This window comes from Hyperolius riggenbachi, chromosome 10 (assembly GCF_040937935.1).
Source record: "Hyperolius riggenbachi isolate aHypRig1 chromosome 10, aHypRig1.pri, whole genome shotgun sequence".
In the NCBI taxonomy this organism is placed as follows: Eukaryota; Metazoa; Chordata; class Amphibia; order Anura; family Hyperoliidae; genus Hyperolius; species Hyperolius riggenbachi.
In genome coordinates, this window is record NC_090655.1 from 267,032,579 (window position 1) to 267,053,708 (window position 21,130).

General features: G+C 44.9%; 1 pseudogene; it reads right to left on the minus strand.

The window, feature by feature from the left end:
- The window catches only part of LOC137537169 (zinc finger protein 850-like), a 91,048-nt pseudogene that overhangs the window by 23,357 nt on the left and 46,561 nt on the right, over nt 1-21,130 (minus strand).

The window sequence follows — 21,130 nt, forward strand, 5'->3', positions numbered from 1 at the left end:
TACGTGGTTATCACTACCACAATCCTTGCATTTAATGATGGCCTTACAGTCCTTTGCAAGGTGTTCTGTGGAGGCACAGCATCTGAAACAAACTCCAAATTCCTTTAAAAGTTCCTTACGTTCCTGTAGCGGTTTCTTTCTGAAACCGATGCACTTCTTAAGTGAATGTGGCTTCTTATGTATGGGGCATTGACGATTCGGATCCTCAAGTTTCTTGTTTTGTTCAGTCTTTTGAAAAACTGTAGCAGGAGCAGGTTGAACATCTGTCCTTTTTACTGACACTGGGCCCCTGCGGTCTCTGTGTGTTGTGCGTGTGTTTGCAAGTCCTGGAGATGGTGGACTGAATGGATTACAGTCACCGTAGAAGAAACTTGGATCATTCTTAGTATCCGCAATTCCCTTTATGAAGTTACAGAAGTAGGAGAAGGGTGGAAAGGTAACGCCATACTTTTTCTTGTAAGTAGATCCCTGACTAACCCATTTTTCTTGGATGCCATAAGGTAGCTTAAGGACAATAGGGTTGATGCCACGAGGGGTGTCAAGGTATCTAAGCCCAGGTAGGCGGGTGTCAGCTTTAGCTAGTTGGAGCTCTAGTAGAAGATCACTGAGTTCTTGAAACTTTAGATTGTCTTTAGCTGTAATCCCTGGAAAACTTTGCAACCTTTTGAGTAAGGCATCTTCAATGGCTTCAGAACTGCCAAAGCTGCGTTCAAGTCTGTCCCATGCAGCATCGAGACCTGTAGCAGGATTGGAAGTGTAAACTGTTTTAAGTCTCTTGATACGTTCAGCAGACTGGGGACCTAGCCACCTGATGAGTAGGTCCAGTTCCTCTGCAGCAGTGATATCTAACTCGCTGATCGTGGCCTTAAAGGTGTATTTCCAGCCTCTGTAATTTTCCGGTTTATCATCAAACATGGTGAGGCCTGTTCTAGTGAGTTCTCTGCGAAGGATGTACTTGGCAAACTGCGACATGTCTGTGTTTTCAGACTTTGGGTATACAACTGCAGGCGGAACAGGGTTGGTTGTAATGGCAGGTACAGTGATGTTGAGTGAATTGGGAACATAAGATGGTGCCAAGGCATTTAACACCGGAGCTGGTGTACAATCCAAGGGTGTGTTGGTTTGCAGCTGTAAATTAGTGGGTTGGTTAGTAGGTGACAGGTCGATGGGATAGTGAGGTGGAAGGCCTTTTCTATCCGTACGTGTTTCTGTCATTTGAGTAGGAGCAGAAAATGTAGAAAGAACGCCTTGGTTAAGTGCTTTGGCTGCTATGACAGAGCTATGGAGTTTTGACGAGGTCTGTGATGAAATTGATGCATAGGATTTAACAGAGCGATTGCTACCGACATCTCTTTCATTGTCACTTACAGCTTGCTCCAAGACTCTATAAGGCCTCGATTCATAAAAGAGCCTGCGAGCGGGGAAAGTGGAGCGGGGAAACACCGCTGTCGGTATTTCCGCCTTCAGGGTGTTAATTCATAAAAATGTTTCCTGTTGTGACAGGCGTGCGGAGATACTCCGCTGTAGGCAGGCGTTAGGCTGTCGGGAGACATGCGGAAGCCGGAGAAGCAGGCGGAATCCCTCCGTGCGGTGTTCTCTCTGCAGCTGCTTGGGAGGTCTGTCCCATTCACTGCAACGGATTCCGCACGCTTTTCGCCACATCAGAGGTAGCGGTAATACCCGTCCGCATACCGCTACCTCTAATCTTTATGAATTGACATTTGTTACTTTTGCTGTGATAATCACCGCGCAAGGCGGTGATTGATCACTCTGCTCGTGGATGTCGGCTTTTCATGCGGAAAAAGCCTTTATGAATACATATTTTGCTGTGTGGTCGGTAAAGCGAGCGGCTTTCTGCATTTCCTCATGCGGAAATGCTTTATGAATCGAGGCTTTAGTCTTGCCATGTCTTTGGCATGCTCACATTGTTTTTCCAAAACTTCCATCTGTGCATTTTTCCATGCAGCCTCAGCTTCCATCTCTGCCTTCTTCTGTGCAGCTAAAGCTTCCATCTCTGCCTTCTTCTGTGCAGCTAAAGCTTCCATCTCTGCCTTCTTCTGTGCAGCTAAAGCTTCCATCTCTGCCTTCTTCTGTGCCTTTTCTTGGGCAAAGGCTGCCTGGATTTTAGAAGCTTCAGCATCAGCGCGGGCTTTGATGAGTTGTTGGCTGAGAGTAGAAGATGTCGATCTTAAAGATTTGGAAGATCGTGTGGATTTTGAAGATCGTGTGGAGTGCTTAGAAGTTGTGGAGAGATGGGATCTGGATTCATAGAGACGTGCAATTTTTACATCTGTTTTTGCCCTTGTTTGCATTACTAAATCATCTCTTTCAAGATTGAGCTCATTCAATTCCCTTAGTTCTTGTAAGGAATTTTCTGTGTTGTACCGCTTTAAGAGATCAGCATATTTGTCAGACAGTCTTTGATAGTTGTCATAAGCAGTATTCAATTGCTTAACAGCGCCCTCTAGGTGCAATACCTCATGAGTTGGTTGAGACAGAGCTGACATACATTCAATTGTCTTAGACCATAAGTGGCTGATGTTACACAGCAGCTCCTCCTTGTCAGCCTCATAGTTCTCTTGAACTTTCCAAGTTGGTTTCACTGAACGTTTTAGCTTTATGTGGCTTTGAGGATCTGTGTCCTGAGCTGTAAGAAGTTCAGGCTCTTGCTGTGCATTAGGCTCTTCAGCTTGTACATTGCTTTGCTGGTGCATTGTGATGTTAGGCAGAGGGTAGAGTGAGTCACAAGGTGGTGTTTGCATAGAAATGTATCAATCTTCTGGCTCAGGGAGCTGGTTTGTATCAATCTTCTGGCTCAGGGAGCTGGTTTCCTAGGCAACCAGTGGGAGGGGGAGCAAGAGTCCAGTTTAGCAATGGTTCTGCAAAGTTAACTTTGAATGCATATAGAACTTAGATTCACTCTTAGACAGAATTAATGCAGACAGTCTATTCTAGGAGCACATTAATGACAGTTGCATGAACAGTTTCTTCATTAATCTATGCAGCAAACTGATGAATCTTATGCTGAGATTTGCTGGCTGGCTGGAGTATGCAGGCTTTGCACATATATTCTGCTATATTCCAGTGTCCATATACATCTCACTACACATGCAAGCTGGCTAGAATCCTCAGAAAGATGTTTAGCTGATCTTTTAAGATCCTTTCACAGATTTTTTGACTGTTCTGCCTCTCCAGTCTAAGCACTACAATGTGATCTCTGTAACTCACGGTTGTGTTGAGATGTGTGTAATCGCAGCCTTAGGTAGATTGGCGGACAGTGACTCGATCCAAACGACACCTTGCAGATCGTGAAGAAGTTTATTCAAACTGTGCAGATCATACACCGATGAACAAATGGATAGGTCAAAAAATCATAGTGTGAGCAGCTAGCAGAAGCATGTAGCTGAGATGCAGGGTTGAAGCTAGAATGAGCTAGAAGGAGCAGTGTGGGAGGAGACAAGGAGATCAGAGCAGGGTAAGGGAAGAGAGAGGAGACACACTTGAAAAGGCAAACTATGCATGTGTAACATGACAGTTATGAAATGCTGACCTCTGCCGGTGGACATTATATTTATTTTATAAGAAAGACAAAAATATAGGCATTGATTTTATATTATTAAGATTTAATATGTAATTATTCCTTATATGATTCATAGTTTTAAGGAGAATTATATAATAAGCTTTATATTTAAATAAGTATATTAGAAGCCCTGTATGTTTTAATAAGCCTTAAATTGCTGAAGGCTCTTGCAGGTCTGTGTTAGTGTCAATCTGACCTGGGAAAGTACCAAGACATTCCAACATAATTAACAGGGAACACTTTATCAGAAATGCGTCATGAATGACATTGTTTAGTCTCCATGTCTGGGTCAGTCAACAGACAAGATGGCTGTTGACGTCCATTTTTAATTACGTGCGTCAGAAATGACCTAAACAAAATGTCAAGCACTCCAAATGACGTTAATTCCCAGTTTGCAGAAGCCCAACAATCTCCTGAGAAGACACATAAGGCAGAAGCTACCTTCCCACAAGTGGTTCTAGATGCTGAAGAGATGTCAGAGAAGGGGTAATATGCTTAATATTCTGGTGATTAACTTTATTAATTTTTCAGCATTAAGTTTTATTAAGATGTTAGCAAGAAGTTTTTAGAAGCTATTTTTTATGCTATTTCTTTAAGAAGATTACTACAAGTTTTACACAGCTACTAGATACATAGCTATTGATACAGATGAGACTACTTTTGATCTCATTCTACATAACACAACCGTTATATTACTTTTTGAATGTACTTAGAAGATTGATAATTGCTTGGCTCTAAAGCCTTGATAAGATGGAATACTGTTAGAAGGAAACACTACTTGGAACTGTTCATATTTTGTATATATGCTGTATGATTAAGCAAATACAATTTTTTTATATAAAATCACATACTGAGTGCTCTGATTCATTTCAAGGTACACCGTCAATCTATACTTACTATAATTACTGTTATAGAGGGTTCAGAGCCCACTATGCCGGATTTATATGATAGCAACGCTTTAAGGGCTGGACCTTTACTGAGTTGGCAATCATGAAAAAGGCAAGAACCGCTCGGGTTTTTGACAATATCTAATATATTCCGGAGGAATCTGTGGTGTGCAACATCGCTGGTGAAACGACACCATTTGAAAGTTCTGCGGACCATCTATCAAACTCGTTTACAACCTTATTGTGATGATCCGCTCAGTTGGCTGCACAGGCAGACAGCTGTTTGTCCATTCCTCTAGTCTGTGGGCTGCAGGTCTCTGGAACAGAGACCTGTCTTTCCATTGCAAGTTTCTGGTCTGTTCTCTTGCTGGGGAATTTGCATACATTCGTTATGCAAATCCCCTACCTGCCTTCTTTGATGACTGGCACTATAAGAGCTTTATGTTTCCCAGAAGGCTTTGCTGGTCATTTCCTTTCCATGGTCTGTTCCTGATGGACACTGCTGGAGTGTCAGCCATTGCTATCTAGTATAGTTAATTCCTGGGGGTTGCTTTAGGCTCCCCTTCTAGCCCATTCAGGTTACTGTGTACAGTAATGTGCAGTGACCATTGTCAGCTTATTACAGGCTGGTAACACTAAGGGCTCGTTTCCACTGTAGCGGTGCGGAATCGCCTGGATTCCACCGCAGAAGAAATCGCATGCAGGTGCGTTTTTTACGCGTTATTTTACGCGATTACGCATGCGATTTCGCATAGGTTAGGCTATGTGCGTTTTTAACCATGTCACTGCCTGTGTAATTTACATTGGTTCCTATGCGGAATCGCATGCGTAATCGCGTAAAATAACGCGTAAAAAACCGCATGCGATTTCCCTATTAAATACATTAGCGGCGATTCGCATGCATTCCACTAGCAGGCGAATTCGTTGGCTCTTTTGTGCGTTTTTTCACCGCTCATAAAAACGCACCACGCAAACGCTACAGTGGAAACAGGTCCATTCACTTGCATTACATGTGCGAATCTGCATGCGTTGGACGCATGCAGATTCGCGATAGTGGAAACGAGCCCTAAGTCACCACTACTGTGACCAATCTCTGTACAGTAATGTACTGTGAGCATTATCAGCATATTACAGGCCAGTAACACTAAGTCACCCCTACTGTGACCAATCTGTGTACAGTAATGTACAGTGATCATTATCAGCGTATTACAGGCCGGTAACACTAAGTCACCCCTACTGTGCCCAATCTGTGTACAGTAATGTACAGTGACCATTATCAGCTTATTACAGGCCGGTTACACTAAGTCACCCCTACTGTGACCAATCTGTGTACAGTAATGTACAGTGACCATTATCAGCTTATTACAGGCTGGTTACACTATGTCACCCCTACTGTGACCAATCTGTGCACAGTAATGTACAGTGACCATTATCAGCATATTACAGGCCAGTAACACTAAGTCACCCCTACTGTGACCAATCTGTGTACAGTAATGTATAGTGACCATTATCAGCTTATTACAGACCGGTAACACTAAGTCACCCCCTACTGTGACCAATCTGTGTACAGTAATGTACAGTGACCATTATCACCTTATTACAGGCCGGTAACACTAAGTCACCCCGACTGTGACCAATCTGTGTACAGTAATGTACAATGACCATTATCACCTTATTACAGGCTGGTAACACTAAGTCACCCCGACTGTGACAAATCTGTGTACAGTAATGTACAGTGACCATTATCAGCTTATTACAGGCCAATAACACTAAGTCACCCCGACTGTGACCAATCTGTGTACAGTAATGTATAGTGACCAATATCAGCTTATTACAGGCTGGTAACACTAAGTCACCCCTACTGTGACAAATCTGTGTACAGTAATGTACAGTGACCATTATCAGCTTATTACAGGCCCGTAACACTAAGTCACCCCTACTGTGACCAATCTGTGTACAGTAATGTACAGTGACCATTATCAGCTTATTACAGGCCTGTAACACTAAGTCACCCCTACTGTGACCAATCTGTGTACAGTAATGTACAGTGACTGTTATCAGCTTATTACAGGCCGGTAGCCCCATGTGTGACAAAAAATAACAGAACACCCAAAGCAATCAGGGTGTCTGTACTGTTATTGTTAGTAAGCTGTCACCAAATACAATCAAGAAGGATAGTTTTAGAAAACAAAAAAGTCTAACAGGAGTACATAGCATAACCCCTAATATGGCCAGTCTGTGAGCAGTGACACTGTCATAACAACTAAAGATATTCAATATTAAATGGTGATTACTCACCTGTTCTACCCTCTATAAGCTCCTCATCTATAGTTGTCCTCCTCATGTCTCCCTCCTCTGCAGACAACTGATCACTCTTCACATATGTCTCTTCTTCTTCTTTAATCACTCTTATTATCAAACCTTCCTCCAAAGACTGCTGATCACCCATCACATATGTCTCTTTTTCCTCCTCCTCTTTAATGGTCTTCATCATGTCACCGTCCACCGCAGATTTCTGAACATGCCTCACATACGTCTCTTCTTCTTCCTCTTCAATTGTCCTCATCATGTCACCCTCCTCCATAGACTGCTGATCACTCCTCACATAGGTCTCTTCTTCTTCCTCTTTAATTGTCCTCATCATGTAATTTTCCTCCACAGACTGCGGATCACTCCTCACATACGTCTCTTCTTCTTCCTCTTTAATTGTCCTCATCATGTTACCCTCCTCCATAGACTGCTGATCACTCCTCACATATGTCTCTTCTTCTTCCTCTTTCATTATCCGCATCATGTCTCCCTCCTCCATAGACTGCTGATCACTCCTCACATATGTCTCTTCTTCTTCCTCTTTCATTATCCGCATCATGTCACCCTTCTCCATAGACTGCTGATCACTCCTCACATACATCTTTTGTTGTTTGACTTCAGATCTCAGTTCTGAAAAGTATAACAGATTATAGCTGTAAGATATTAGCAGTAATAAACATAGCACAGAAAAGTACATCATTTGCTAAGGGGTGATAATATCCCATAAGCTGTGGTCTCCTGCACATTCAGTACCACAGTCCTCTCTCCCAGTATGCCTTGCTCATCATCTGGTGCGTCTCTCCTCCTCTCCATGCACACATTCCTGGGAGGTTACAGCAGTGCCCTGTGGTGAAATTTTTTGCAACTTTATCAGATTTTGCAACCGGTTACACTTATTTATAGGTATAGCTATCAGAAAGTGCAACCTAACCATTGACTTTAACCTATCTGTATCAGAAAATGCAACCCAACTAAACCCTATTCTCACACAGAACCCTCCCCTCTTGCTCAGCTAATAACCTCCCTGGAGGGAACAATCCCCCCTCTTGCTCAACTAATAACCCCCCCTAGGGAACAATACCCCCTCTTGCTCAACTAATAACACCCCTCCCCCCCCCCCCCCCCCCCCCCCTGGAGGGAACAATCCCCCTTCTAGCTCAATGGGATCTATGGTTGCAAAAAATTACAGGCGTGTTAAGAGAGGAGCCACGCCTACACAGTCATACACTGTCCTCTATGGCAAGTTGCAGAATATGATGGGTTGCAAAATTTTTCACTACACCGGTAGATGGATGAGGATGTGAGGAAAGAACAGCTGGAGACAGAGGAAGATAGGAGCAAAGGCCTGCAGCTAATTAGCTATAAAATCTAACAACTATAAAAGCAAAAGCAAACTGCTGAGTATGTCCACCCCGACCTCTGCTCTGCCCAATATATAACAAAAGTCAAACAACAATTACCTCTTCCAGCCGTGTCTCCTCTCCACCTCCTGCTAAAGTCTGTGTTATTCCATTTCCTGTCTCTGGTTTCATTACTTCCTGTCTGTGCGTTCCACCTAGGAGAGCCATCTTGTGGTAAGTAGGCTAACTGCAGCCTCTTTTTTGGGAATCGCCTGCACTCTGCTGTCCTAAACTAGACTTATCGTTATTGTAATAAAATAATAATATGTATTATTATTATTATTATTACTCAGACTGGAGATGTAGACCTGCCATATGGCAGCAGAGTTCAGGTGATTCCAAAAAAAGAGCCTGCAGTTAGCCTACTTACTAGCATTATTATTATTATTATTATTACCACCCAGATTGGAGATGTACACCTGCCATATGGCATACATACACATACATACACATGCATACATACAAATGCAGTCACAAATCTGTGAATAGCTAGGTATGAACAAGCAGAAGGAATGAGAAGACGAGAACAATGTTACATAAAGGTAAGAATATGATGCTGGAAATGTAAATTTGTCACCAGATCACAACAAAACCATTTTAGGCAATCTCTGCTTATCTAGGAAGGAAGCACTCAAAGCTGTATTCCTCATTAAGTCCCAATGGACTCCTACATTGTACCCCATGGATCCCTTTCCCTTCAGCTGTGAGTAGTTTGCTGGTAATGTCTCCTCCTCCAATATCCTGCCTGATGAGGTGTAAACCACCTTTCCGGGAACTCTTATGTGTATGAAATGCATATGCTGCTATTGCTGTGACTGACTTTCCTTGTTCCAAGTCCCTTTTCTGCAAGATTCCTTATCGATACATGTTTTTATAAGCGGGCCATTCACTGATTTCTCATTTGCCCAACATATTGTTTCCCACATTGGCATTGCAACATGAAAATTACAGATGTCTTGCAAATGATATAGTCTCTGATTTTGAATATCCTTTGATTGACAGTACTCCTGACCTCTCTAGTAGGTTGCATATATGTACAAGATGAACAAGTCATTGATGATCCGCACCACACCAAAATGTGGTGGTCTCTTGGCACCAAACAACCTCATGCTCCCACCACCCAAGGTACAGATTGCCACTGAGGGGGCACAACTTCTGTGGTGCATCTGTCCCTTGGGTGGTGGGAACGCGAGGTTGTTTGATACTAGTTGGTGGACCGAAAAAGAAGAAGTGATTTTAAAGTTTTAGTTAGTTTTATGTTTTGAAATATGTTCCCTTGATAAAATTGGAATATAATAGGCTACCTATGAGGTGTTATTAGTATTCTGTGAGCTGAACATGGAAGATTTGTTTTCTTCTTTTTGTTAATATTCATGTTTCTCCATGGAAGCCATTATTGTTTTGGTTTCTTTGCTCTGATCTTTTGTATTATTGTGGTGGCAGCCCGTGTCTGGGGTAACTGAAGCAGCATGAATTGGCATATTTCTGGCATCAGTCTGTGACATTAGCATTGGCAGGCTGGTAGTTAGTGAGGTGATTGACATTATCTGGTGACAGATGTGGTTGTTTGCCTGTGACCACACCAGCAGCAGCACTGAAGGGTCTGCAGACAGATCACTGGATGCCGGGCAAGAAAGAACTTGAATGGCATGCTGTGCAAATTGTGGGCAGATGTCAGGACCATTCCCCCAAAACTGTATGGGGGCGCCACTGTGACGTATGCGCAGTCACCAACCAATTCCTGTTCCCTTTGCTGCAGTTTACCATAAAGCCTCCGACCCTGAGGGAATCCTGAAGGCAGTCAGAACTGTAAGCAAAGTAACCTTTTGGATTGGTTGGTGAGTCCACACACAGTCCAAGTTCGATTGTACATACAATCGATACACTCTGTAAAATGTCTGAATGACTTCATATCAAGGGGAATTAGAAGTCATTCCTTCTACCTCTCTTTAGGCTACGTGCAGGAATGTGAATGGGTCCTAATGAGTTTATGAGGGGTCTGTTCTGGCCTAGCTAGTCATCTTTGAAGTAGGAACCAGTGACCCTGCCATTATGGTTTATGGTTCCCACTGCTAGGGCAGAATAAACACCACACCATTTCCTCTAATGTGTGGCTGGCTTGGACATGATGCAGAATGTTTTCTTGTCCGTATATATTTTTATCAATACCTTTGTAGTCGATTTGGGAGCTATGTGAATGGCTCTGGTTTTTAGGATAAATGGCTTTTCTCAGTAAGTACAAACAAACACTCACACCCCCCAGTGCAGGGGTTGTGAGATGGAAGAACACTAATTTTCTAAAAGAAGGCTAATGAATGTAAAGGGGTACTCCAGATCATATTTTGTGCGCATTTTTGTATGATTGCGCAGATTGCGTGGTTCTGCTGGTGAACCCGACCGTCACAGCCACTACCCAGACATGTCACACCATCACCACCGGGAAAAACAAAGGGATAATCATGTGCCATTCATTTAAGCCATTGTCAGTTGATATGGCCACTGAATCTGGTGTGTGAGATGGTCACAGTAGATTTATCCAGGCATAAGATACCTCTGCCTGGGCCAAGAGTGGGAGATGTGTGGCCTTGTACTGGTAGAGCTGATAGTAGAGGAGGAGGTGGTGGGTGTGGCCTGGTGCTGGTAGAGGAGGAGGTGGTGGGTGTGGCCTGGTGCTGGTAGAGCTAGTATTAGAGGAGGTGGTGGGTGTGGCCTGGTGCTGGTAGAGGAGGAGGTGGTGGGTGTGGCCTGGTGCTGGTAGAGCTGGTAGTGGAGGAGGAGGTGGTGGGTGTGGCCTGCTGTGGGTAGAGCTGGTAGTAGAGGAGGAAGTGGTGGATGTGGCCTGGTGCTGGTAGAGGAGGAGGTGGTGGGTGTGGCCTGGTGCTGGTAGAGATGGCAGTAGAGAAGGAAGTGGTGGGTGTGGCCTGGTGCTGATACAGCTGTTAGTAGAGGAGGAGGTGGTGGGTGTAGCCTGGTGCTGGTAGAGCTGGCAGTAGAGAAAGAGGTGGTGGGTGTGCCCTGGTGCTGGTAGAGCTGTTGGTAGAGGAGGAGATGGTGGGTGTGGCTTGGTGCTGGTATAGCTGGTAGTAGAGGAGGAGGTGATGGGTGTGGCGTGGTGCTAATATAGCTGGTAGTAGAGGAGGTGGTGGGTGTGGCCAGGTGCTGGTAGCGCTAGTAGTAGAGAAGGAGGTGGTGGGTGTGGCCTGGTGCTGGTAGAGCTGGTAGTAGAGAAAGAGGTGGTGGGTGTGCCCTGGTGCTGGTAGAGCTGTTGGTAGAGGAGGAGATGGTGGGTGTGGCTTGGTGCTGGTATAGCTGGTAGTAGAGGAGGTGGTGGGTGTGGCCTGGTGCTGGTAGTAGAGGAGGAGGTGGTGGGTGTGGCCTGCTGCTGGTAGAGCTGGTAGTAGAGGAGGAGGTGATGGGTGTGGCCTGGTGCTGGTAGAGCTGGTAGTAGAGGAGGAGGTGGTGGGTGTTGCTTGGTGTTAGTAGAGCTGGTAGTAGAGGAGGTGGTGGGTGCGACCTGGTACAGCTGGTAGTAGAGGAGGAGGTGGTGGGTGTGGCCTGTAGCAGAGCAGGGACAAGGTCCTCCAGCACCCAAGGCTGAGACACCAAAGTGCGCCCCCCCCATCCCTCCCACCCCAGCCGTCACACACTGATTGTTATTATACTAAGAGGGCCACAGGGCCCACAACCTCCCAAACACCTTAATATCTAGTTATCTGGCTTGCAGTCACTGCTATGTATCTCCTTTTCTTATTTCTTTTTGCTTCATACACAATTAAGAATGACAACTGAATGAATTGTGCGCCCCCTCCTACACTGCGCCCTGAGGCTGGAGCCTCTCCAGCCTATGCCTCGGCCCGGCACTGGCCTGTAGTAGAGAAGGACGTGGTCAGTGTGGCCAGGTCCCCGTACAGCTGGTAGTATAGAAGGAAGTGGTAGGTGTGGCCTGGTAGTGGAGAAGAGGGTGTTGGGTGTGGCCTGGTGCTGGTAGAGGAGGAGGAAGTGGGTGTGGCTAATTTACACTGAAGTGACTTCTTTATTATAACAATTGCAAAAGTACTGCATGTTGTATGTTTGCAGCTGTTCTCATTCTGTAGAAAGTATAGAGAAGCAAAAGCACAGTAAAATCACTTTTACATCGCTTTCTAAATTCTTCTATAAAAACACTACAATCGATAATTGCAAATTAATCACTTTTAATTAATCAGTTTTAGGGCTCGTTCACACTGGAGGCACTTTTGGAGTTTAAGCGTTGGCGATTTTTCCAAATCGCCCTGAAAGAGCTTGTGGAAGGATTCTCTATGAGAAAGTTCACATCTGAGCGGCTCGTTTACGATCCACTTAGAAAAGGATGGGCCATATTTGAGGCGATTTGCCTCAATGGAAGGTATAGGGGAAAAAAATGCAAAATGCTCACAAAATCGCTTTGTGCAGCGATTGCGTTTGCGTTTTTAAGAATAAATACATTGTATGTTTTCTTTTCCGGTTTAAAGAGAGAGGTGTGGGTTCCCTTGAGCTGTGCTTGTTATAGACAGGCTAAAAATCAACAAACACTATGCTGCCGCTCTGGGTATACAAAATATTAAACCACCTTTATTCTTGTCAAATATCAATTCCAAAACGTACAAAAAGCATCACAACTGCCCTAAAAACACTTAAAACTAGTGTGCAGCACTCCTAACAACCACCAAATGCACCCAACCTCATTCATCCCATACACTCTGGTACCGGTACCACGTATATCAGTTGTCTTCAGAGTGTGGAGACAGGTAATTGCTGCAAACAGACCTCAAGCCGGCCCTGCGCTGACATAAACAGACATTCAATGGCACAGACTGCTGTAATGACAGACACGCCGTCTCCTGTGTCTTACCACCCGACCACCTGGCGTGTGTCCTCCAGTCACCGGCAGTCTTTCCCACAGGGTGCTGTATCCCCTCTCACCACATCACTGGATTGTTGCTCCGAGGTCCCGCTACAGGCAGCCAGACATGCTGCTCATCCGCCTCCCAATTCTCCAGATTCAGTCAGAGGAGGTGCTCTCTGTGTGCTCCACAGCTCTACCCACCGCACATCACTGTTAGGGGAGCTGGAGCAGTAACACTGGTTACAATGTCGCACGGCCGGCCGGCCAGTGGAGCGCTCAGAACGCACGGGGTGTAGCCCCGCCCACCGACGTGTTGCGCCCGCCCACTGCGAGCTACGTCAGGATGCGTGGCTTGGTGGGCAGAGGGACGCTTTATGCGTACATTTGTACGTCATGGAGGCGTAGTTGTAGAAACATCCACATTCAAGCCTGTAGTTTCCGTCAACAGGCCGGTCTCCATGGCAACTTGATCCTGACTCATCGGTTAGTGCATTTCTGTTTATTCCCCCACCTATATACACATCATAAGGCAACTGTATTGCATCTCACTGAGGATTACATTTCCAGTTCCTCCATATTTCTCCTTTAGTTCATGAGGCCAAATTGCAGTAAAACACCTTATGTTAGAAATAGAAAGGCATTTTTCATAGTGCATACCTATTGTGTACTTATTTACAAAAATGGAGCATAGCACAACTCTTGGTTTAATCCGTTCGGGGTCAGCGAGTCCAGGAGGTAGATCCATCTGCATTCATGTTGCAGCAGCATCTTCTCCCTGTCTCCACCTCTTCTGTTTCCTTGGAGTTTATATATGCCCATAAATCTGAAACCAGATGTCTCTCCTCTATGGATTTCACAAAAATGTTCTGCAACGGCACTCCTATATTCCCCATTCGGTTTCTTACCACAGTTTATGTTGCTCAGATGTTCGATGATCCTCTTCTTTAATTTTCGAGTCGTCATACCGACATAGGCCTCGATTCATAAAGCATTACCTCATGCGGTAATGCTGAAAACAGCAGACTTTACCGTCCTCTTAGCAAAATGTCAATTCATAAAGGCTGTTACCGCATGAAATGCTGACATTACCGACCAGGGAGATAAATTACCGACTTGGCTGCAGTTACCGACAACACGTCAGTAAATTGTCAGCAAATGTCAATTCATAAAGCCTGCAACAAGTGAGGTCTGGTGAGGTCTTAACAAGTTACCGACAGCTCTGATGAATGCAAAGTGCAGAGAGCCGAAGTCTGTTTGATTCATCTGTGGAGAGAGCCAGAGAGCCCTCTGTGTGAATCATTTGAGCAGTGTAACGCTTGGTGGTGTATTCTCCACAGTCAGCATGCAACGCATGAGCTGGCGTGGAGGAGGTACACACACTAGCACCAGGAAACAGGCTATCCCTAGTATAGTGGAGGGGAGGACTGACTCCAATAGGAGATTGTGGCGCACAGAGCCGGTGCAGATCTGACAGCCACAAACAATGCTTTCGTAATAACGTCTCAGCGCAAAGTAGCGCTGAGCGCACAAACCAGAACTGAGGAGATCAGGACAGGTAGACAGAATGAACGCTTGCTAGCCAGCGGCTACTTAGCGACAGCAAGCGTCCAAAACCAGACAGACTGGAATGAGGCAGCCAATGCGCTGCGGCGATGGTGTGCCTCACAAAGACAGGACAGGACAGTCAGAAAATAGCAGGATTAAGATAGATAAACGTAACACAGATAAATATACAATAAGTATGTTTTCCTAGCGTATTACAATTACAGCTATCAATGAAACTATTTGTAAGGTCTGACTAACATATGTATATATCGGCAATGAACCGATATATGACATAAGCAGGAACGCTGACTAGGAATGGAGTAACGCAGGGAACAGGACTCAGAAGGATTCGCTATCTCTTCGCAGAGATGAACGCAATCCACAAACGGTAACAGAACAGGATTCAGAAGGATTCGTTATCTCTTCGCAGAGATGAACGCAATCCACAAACAGTAACAGAACAGGATTCAGAAGGATTCGTTATCTCTTCGCAGAGATGAACGCAATCCACAAACAGGACCAGGAACAGGATAACTAGCTCAGCACGGGTGTTCACGGTACGCGCAAACTACCAAAACGTGCTGGAAAACTGACTAACTGAACACAGGAAATAAACAGTTCGTGTACGTATATATCAGCAACACTGATATATTAACGTAACACAAATACAAGGAAAATAATAAACGTGCTGGTATGCATATATATTGGCAATGAACCAATATATGATGCAAAGACCAGCAAAGTATCTTTAACAAGAAACACGATCGGGGGCTAAAGCGACAGCAAGACAGGCTTAAGCTGAAGCTATGAAAACCCAAGGAAACCCTGCAGGAAGCAGATCTTTATACTGAGGTCATCCAATGGGAGCAGACATGCAGATTCCCACACAGGTGAATGATAATCAGTCACAAGCTGACAGCAGGGAAAGACAGACAAAGCTATGCAACTTGCATGGAAATAGATCAGAACTGCCTGAGCTGCAGCACTACTTCCAGCAATAGCTGCTGCAGCAGCGATCATTACAGTACCCCCGCCTTTAAAAGTGGATTCCAGACGCTTTTCAAAACTGAAATTTCCAACAAAACAGTCTGACTGATAATTCATGATGACCGGGACAGCCCGGCAAGACCGAATTCCAGAATCAGTCCCCACAAGACTGGACCCATCAGAACCAGAACCTACAGAACCATGCCCATCAGTACTACAAGCCCCAGTGTGACACCCATCAGAACCATGATTTCCAGAAGAAAGCCCTCCGAAACTCCCTGAGCGATACCCACCGCCTTCCAGGAACCGTTCAGAAACGCCAAAGCCTTTGCAATGCCCACCGGTACTGTCTTTACCAACACAAAACCCACTGTTGAACCAGTCCAAGGCACCAGGACAAGTTTTCTCAGAGACCTCCCAGAACACCTTGAAGCTCCAAAGAGATCCCCATAGGTCAGAATGCCCCTTAGGCTCACATGGAGAACTATCAAGAACCCCTATGGAACCTAGGGCAATTCCCGAGTCAGGGCCACAAGGACAAACATCAATATCAGGGCTTTCCGGGACCAGAACCATCTCTGGGCATGCAGGCAGACTGGCAACATCAGAACATGTTCCCACTAAGGAAGCATCAGAGCACGCTAACACCTTAAACACACTTGGGCATTCTGGCACACAAAGAACATCTGGGCACACTGGCACAAGAGAAACCTCTGGGCATGTCAAGGAACTGTGAGCCTCAGGGTCAGCCAAGACAGGACCAAAACCAGGACTGGCCAAAAAAAAATCATCATGACTAGACTTCGCAACTACTGGATTTTTACACGAGAATGCAGGATCAGACTTAGATGTCGCTGATTCCAGCAAAGTCAGTAACAAATCAGATTCAGGGGCACTAACAAGACAGGACAAATCTTCTGATCTATGCACTGAACCAGACAGGGACTCCACAACTACCTCTGGACTGGACAGAGACTCATTTAATACACTGGATTGGAGCTCATGAGGCGCTGCAGAACAAGTCAGCATTGCAGCAGCCCCCACTGGACTAGGCAAAACTGAGGAATTCCCTGGACAGGAAGGAGACTCTGGAACCTCTGCCACAGCGGCCAGAGAACCAGAATCTTTCAGGATACAGGGCTGGGTTTCAGGAACACTCATCAGACCGGACTGAAATTCTGAGATTTCTATTATTTTGACCAGAGAATCAGAATTATCTATGTTACAGGGCAAGACTTCTGAAACATTCAGAGGACAGAGCTGGAGTTCCTCGGCTGTTACAACACTGGAGAGGGACTCAACAACATTGGTTAAATCAGACTGTGTACAGGACAAGGTATCTGACACACTTGCTGACGAGGACAATATTTCAATGGCTTCTGCTTTGCTGGGCAGAAATTCATCAAGTTTTATTAGAGCAGACTGTAATTCCAAAACAGCTGCTAGACAAGTGAATATTACTGCAACACCAACTGAGGTAAGCAGTGCTTCAGCCTCCTCTGCTAGAGGGTTTAAAGTATCCAAAGTACTGGGTGAAGCATAAGACTCTGCGACCACAGCTTCACTGGACAGGATCACTGAACAGTCCATATTGCAGGGCAAAACCATGGAAGCACCTGCTGGACAGCATAATGATTCTGTGACCTGAGTTTAATTGGAGAGATCTACTGCACAATTCATGGTACAGGGCAAATTTATTGGAAAATTTTCTGAACAAGGTAATAATTCTGCGATTTCAGGTTCACATAGCAGATGCTCTGAGCTATTCACGAAACTAGAGCGAGGTGTAGAAACAGGAAGATCAAGACAATGTTTGCGCATCTGAATCACCATTCATTTGTAAAATTGGAAAATTCAGATGCTGGGGTTCTGAGTTTACTAGACAGGATTGCTGGGACTCGGAAACTGATGTAGTGCATCTATTGGCATCTGCTGGATCAGACAGGAGTTGAACTTTATTAACACAGGTAATTTCTGCAGAAGTGTTTGCAGAGACAGGCAAGATTTTTCTGGTGTCTGTTTCACTAAACAAAGAGTCATGAGTACTGGCTAGGCTGGACTCGGAAGTCAGCAGGACCTCTGGCTTCTCTGCTGAGAAATTTGCGCAGGGCAAGGTTAAGAATGTATCAGTGGCTTCTGTTTTACTGGGAAGTAACACTGAGTTATCCATGGTACAGGGTGGAATTGCAGGAACTTCAATTTCACACAAAAAGAGCTCAGAATCACCTGCTGAATCAGCCAAAGGTGCTGAAGCAGGCGGGTCAGAACGCCAAATTTGCGAATTCGGAGTCACATAAAAATCATCCAAAATCAGTTCCCACACATCAATCAAGGGAGCCACACAGTCATACCTACACACACCAGCCTCTATTAGGTTATAGGCTGACTTAATGCATGCGTTCAATACCATTTCACTTTTTGCACTGTAAAATTGACAAAATGAACTTGAATCATTCTTCCATTCACAGACCAGGGCTTCCATCTCTCCCCTCTCGAATGGAGGATCCCATGCATACTTAACAGCGAAACATTTAGGCTGATCACAGTCTGCAGATATGATTGTGGCAGGCACATGTATAGGGTTAATTAGCAGGTGATTGGCAGATTCCTTATTCCTAAGAAGCTCCAATACCTGTAGCAAGTGTTTAACTGTAGTGTATGCAAACTTTCCTTGCTTTACAAATAAGTTGATTTGTTCAATACTCTGTAATATCTCCTCATAATCATACTCAGATAATTCTTTTAAACACAAATCTTTATTTTCCCTAGCCAGGGAGGAAAGTTCATTAGTAGTTTCATAAGTCCATTTAACTCCCCTGAAAGACAATTGCATTTCATTATCTGTTAATGGCAGAATCTCATTATAGGTCTCAGTCGCTAAGGATAACGATTCTGCAGATTGGACACGTTTCTTAGAACGTTTGCGTTTTGCCTTTGACCTTGCGGTTTTTGGTGATTTATTCAAAGCTGCAGGAAAATTATCAGTAACACTTTCTGCTTGCTGCTCATTCTTGCAAGCAATTGAAGGAGCAGCTGATTGGCCTGCTGCCAGGAGTTCATTAAGAGGAAAAGGCAATGGATCTATGCGCAACCAGTTATGGATCACAAACGCTAGAAATTCCAGCGGTCTATCTTTCAAATCGGAATGATTGAGAACATCAAATGCCCACTGGAATAATTCCCCTTTAAACAAAATATAACTTAGTTGGAGTGCCCAGGTTGAAACAGGAGTCGCTTGGAGATCAGGATTGGTCAGGAACCTGGCACATTCAGAGAAAAACTCATTTTCTGTTTCAGAGCTAAGTTCTTCAAATTTTTTAAAGGAACAGGAACCATAATTAACAGTGTCATACTTTCTGGGAATCCCCCCCACAATGGGGATTGGTAATGGGGTTTTCATAATGTAACGCTTGGTGGTGTATTCTCCACAGTCAGCATGCAACGCATGAGCTGGCGTGGAGGAGGTACACACACTAGCACCAGGAAACAGGCTATCCCTAGTATAGTGGAGGGGAGGACTGACTCCAATAGGAGATTGTGGCGCACAGAGCCGGTGCAGATCTGACAGCCACAAACAATGCTTTCGTAATAACGTCTCAGCGCAAAGTAGCGCTGAGCGCACAAACCAGAACTGAGGAGATCAGGACAGGTAGACAGAATGAACGCTTGCTAGCCAGCGGCTACTTAGCGACAGCAAGCGTCCAAAACCAGACAGACTGGAATGAGGCAGCCAATGCGCTGCGGCGATGGTGTGCCTCACAAAGACAGGACAGGACAGTCAGAAAATAGCAGGATTAAGATAGATAAACGTAACACAGATAAATATACAATAAGTATGTTTTCCTAGCGTATTACAATTACAGCTATCAATGAAACTATTTGTAAGGTCTGACTAACATATGTATATATCGGCAATGAACCGATATATGACATAAGCAGGAACGCTGACTAGGAATGGAGTAACGCAGGGAACAGGACTCAGAAGGATTCGCTATCTCTTCGCAGAGATGAACGCAATCCACAAACGGTAACAGAACAGGATTCAGAAGGATTCGTTATCTCTTCGCAGAGATGAACGCAATCCACAAACAGTAACAGAACAGGATTCAGAAGGATTCGTTATCTCTTCGCAGAGATGAACGCAATCCACAAACAGGACCAGGAACAGGATAACTAGCTCAGCACGGGTGTTCACGGTACGCGCAAACTACCAAAACGTGCTGGAAAACTGACTAACTGAACACAGGAAATAAACAGTTCGTGTACGTATATATCAGCAACACTGATATATTAACGTAACACAAATACAAGGAAAATAATAAACGTGCTGGTATGCATATATATTGGCAATGAACCAATATATGATGCAAAGACCAGCAAAGTATCTTTAACAAGAAACACGATCGGGGGCTAAAGCGACAGCAAGACAGGCTTAAGCTGAAGCTATGAAAACCCAAGGAAACCCTGCAGGAAGCAGATCTTTATACTGAGGTCATCCAATGGGAGCAGACATGCAGATTCCCACACAGGTGAATGATAATCAGTCACAAGCTGACAGCAGGGAAAGACAGACAAAGCTATGCAACTTGCATGGAAATAGATCAGAACTGCCTGAGCTGCAGCACTACTTCCAGCAATAGCTGCTGCAGCAGCGATCATTACAAGCAGGCAGGGAAAGACTGTGTCATCTGTCTGAGTCATCAGTGGAGAGAGCCGGATGTGTGAATCATTTGAGCAGGCAGGGAAAGACTGTGTGACTCATCTGTCTAAGTCATCAGTGGAGAGAGCCAGAGAGCCATCTGTGTGATTCATTTCTGCAGGGCAAAGAGAGGATCGAGACACTGCTCTACTCTACCGCTCAATGGGCTGCGGTAATTTACCGACCTCCAAGGGCAGCTGGGGAAATCTTTATGAATTAGCACACAGACCGGAAAAATACCGAGTGCAGTATTTTCCCGACAAGATTTTTTTATCGCACTGCTGTTTATGAATCAAGGCCATAGAGTAGGGGACAAGGACATCGGATAATGTATACTGTCCACTCGGTATTGCAATTTATGAAGCTGCGGATATCCCATTGTTTGTTTTTATGTGGGGCTTGGAATGTTTTTCCTGTTTCCACAAACTCACACACCGAGCATCCACCACATTTGTACATACCCTTGCCTATGAACTCCCTCATCCAGGTCCCTTGTGGCAAGATATCAGAATGGACTAAGTGGTCCCGCAGATTAGGTGCCCGCTGGGCCACCATCTGCGGTCTGTGTCCCACCAAGGGGCCCACTGTTGGGTCCACCTGTAAAATTGGCCAATGCTTGACCAGGACCTCCCGTATTCACGACCAATGTTGTTATAGACAGGGGCATTTTCCCTGTGTAACAGTGATTGAGAAGGGTGGGCAGCCATTAGGCATTCTGATTTCTCATTTGTTATTGTGAATTCGTTACATAGAAACCCTGCGGATGCTAATTTTGCTGTCAGGCAGGAGTGTAATGCCATAATGCCTTTTTGTACCCTGCCTAAGAAACCGAACTTGGTTAATGTCGCTGATAGGAAT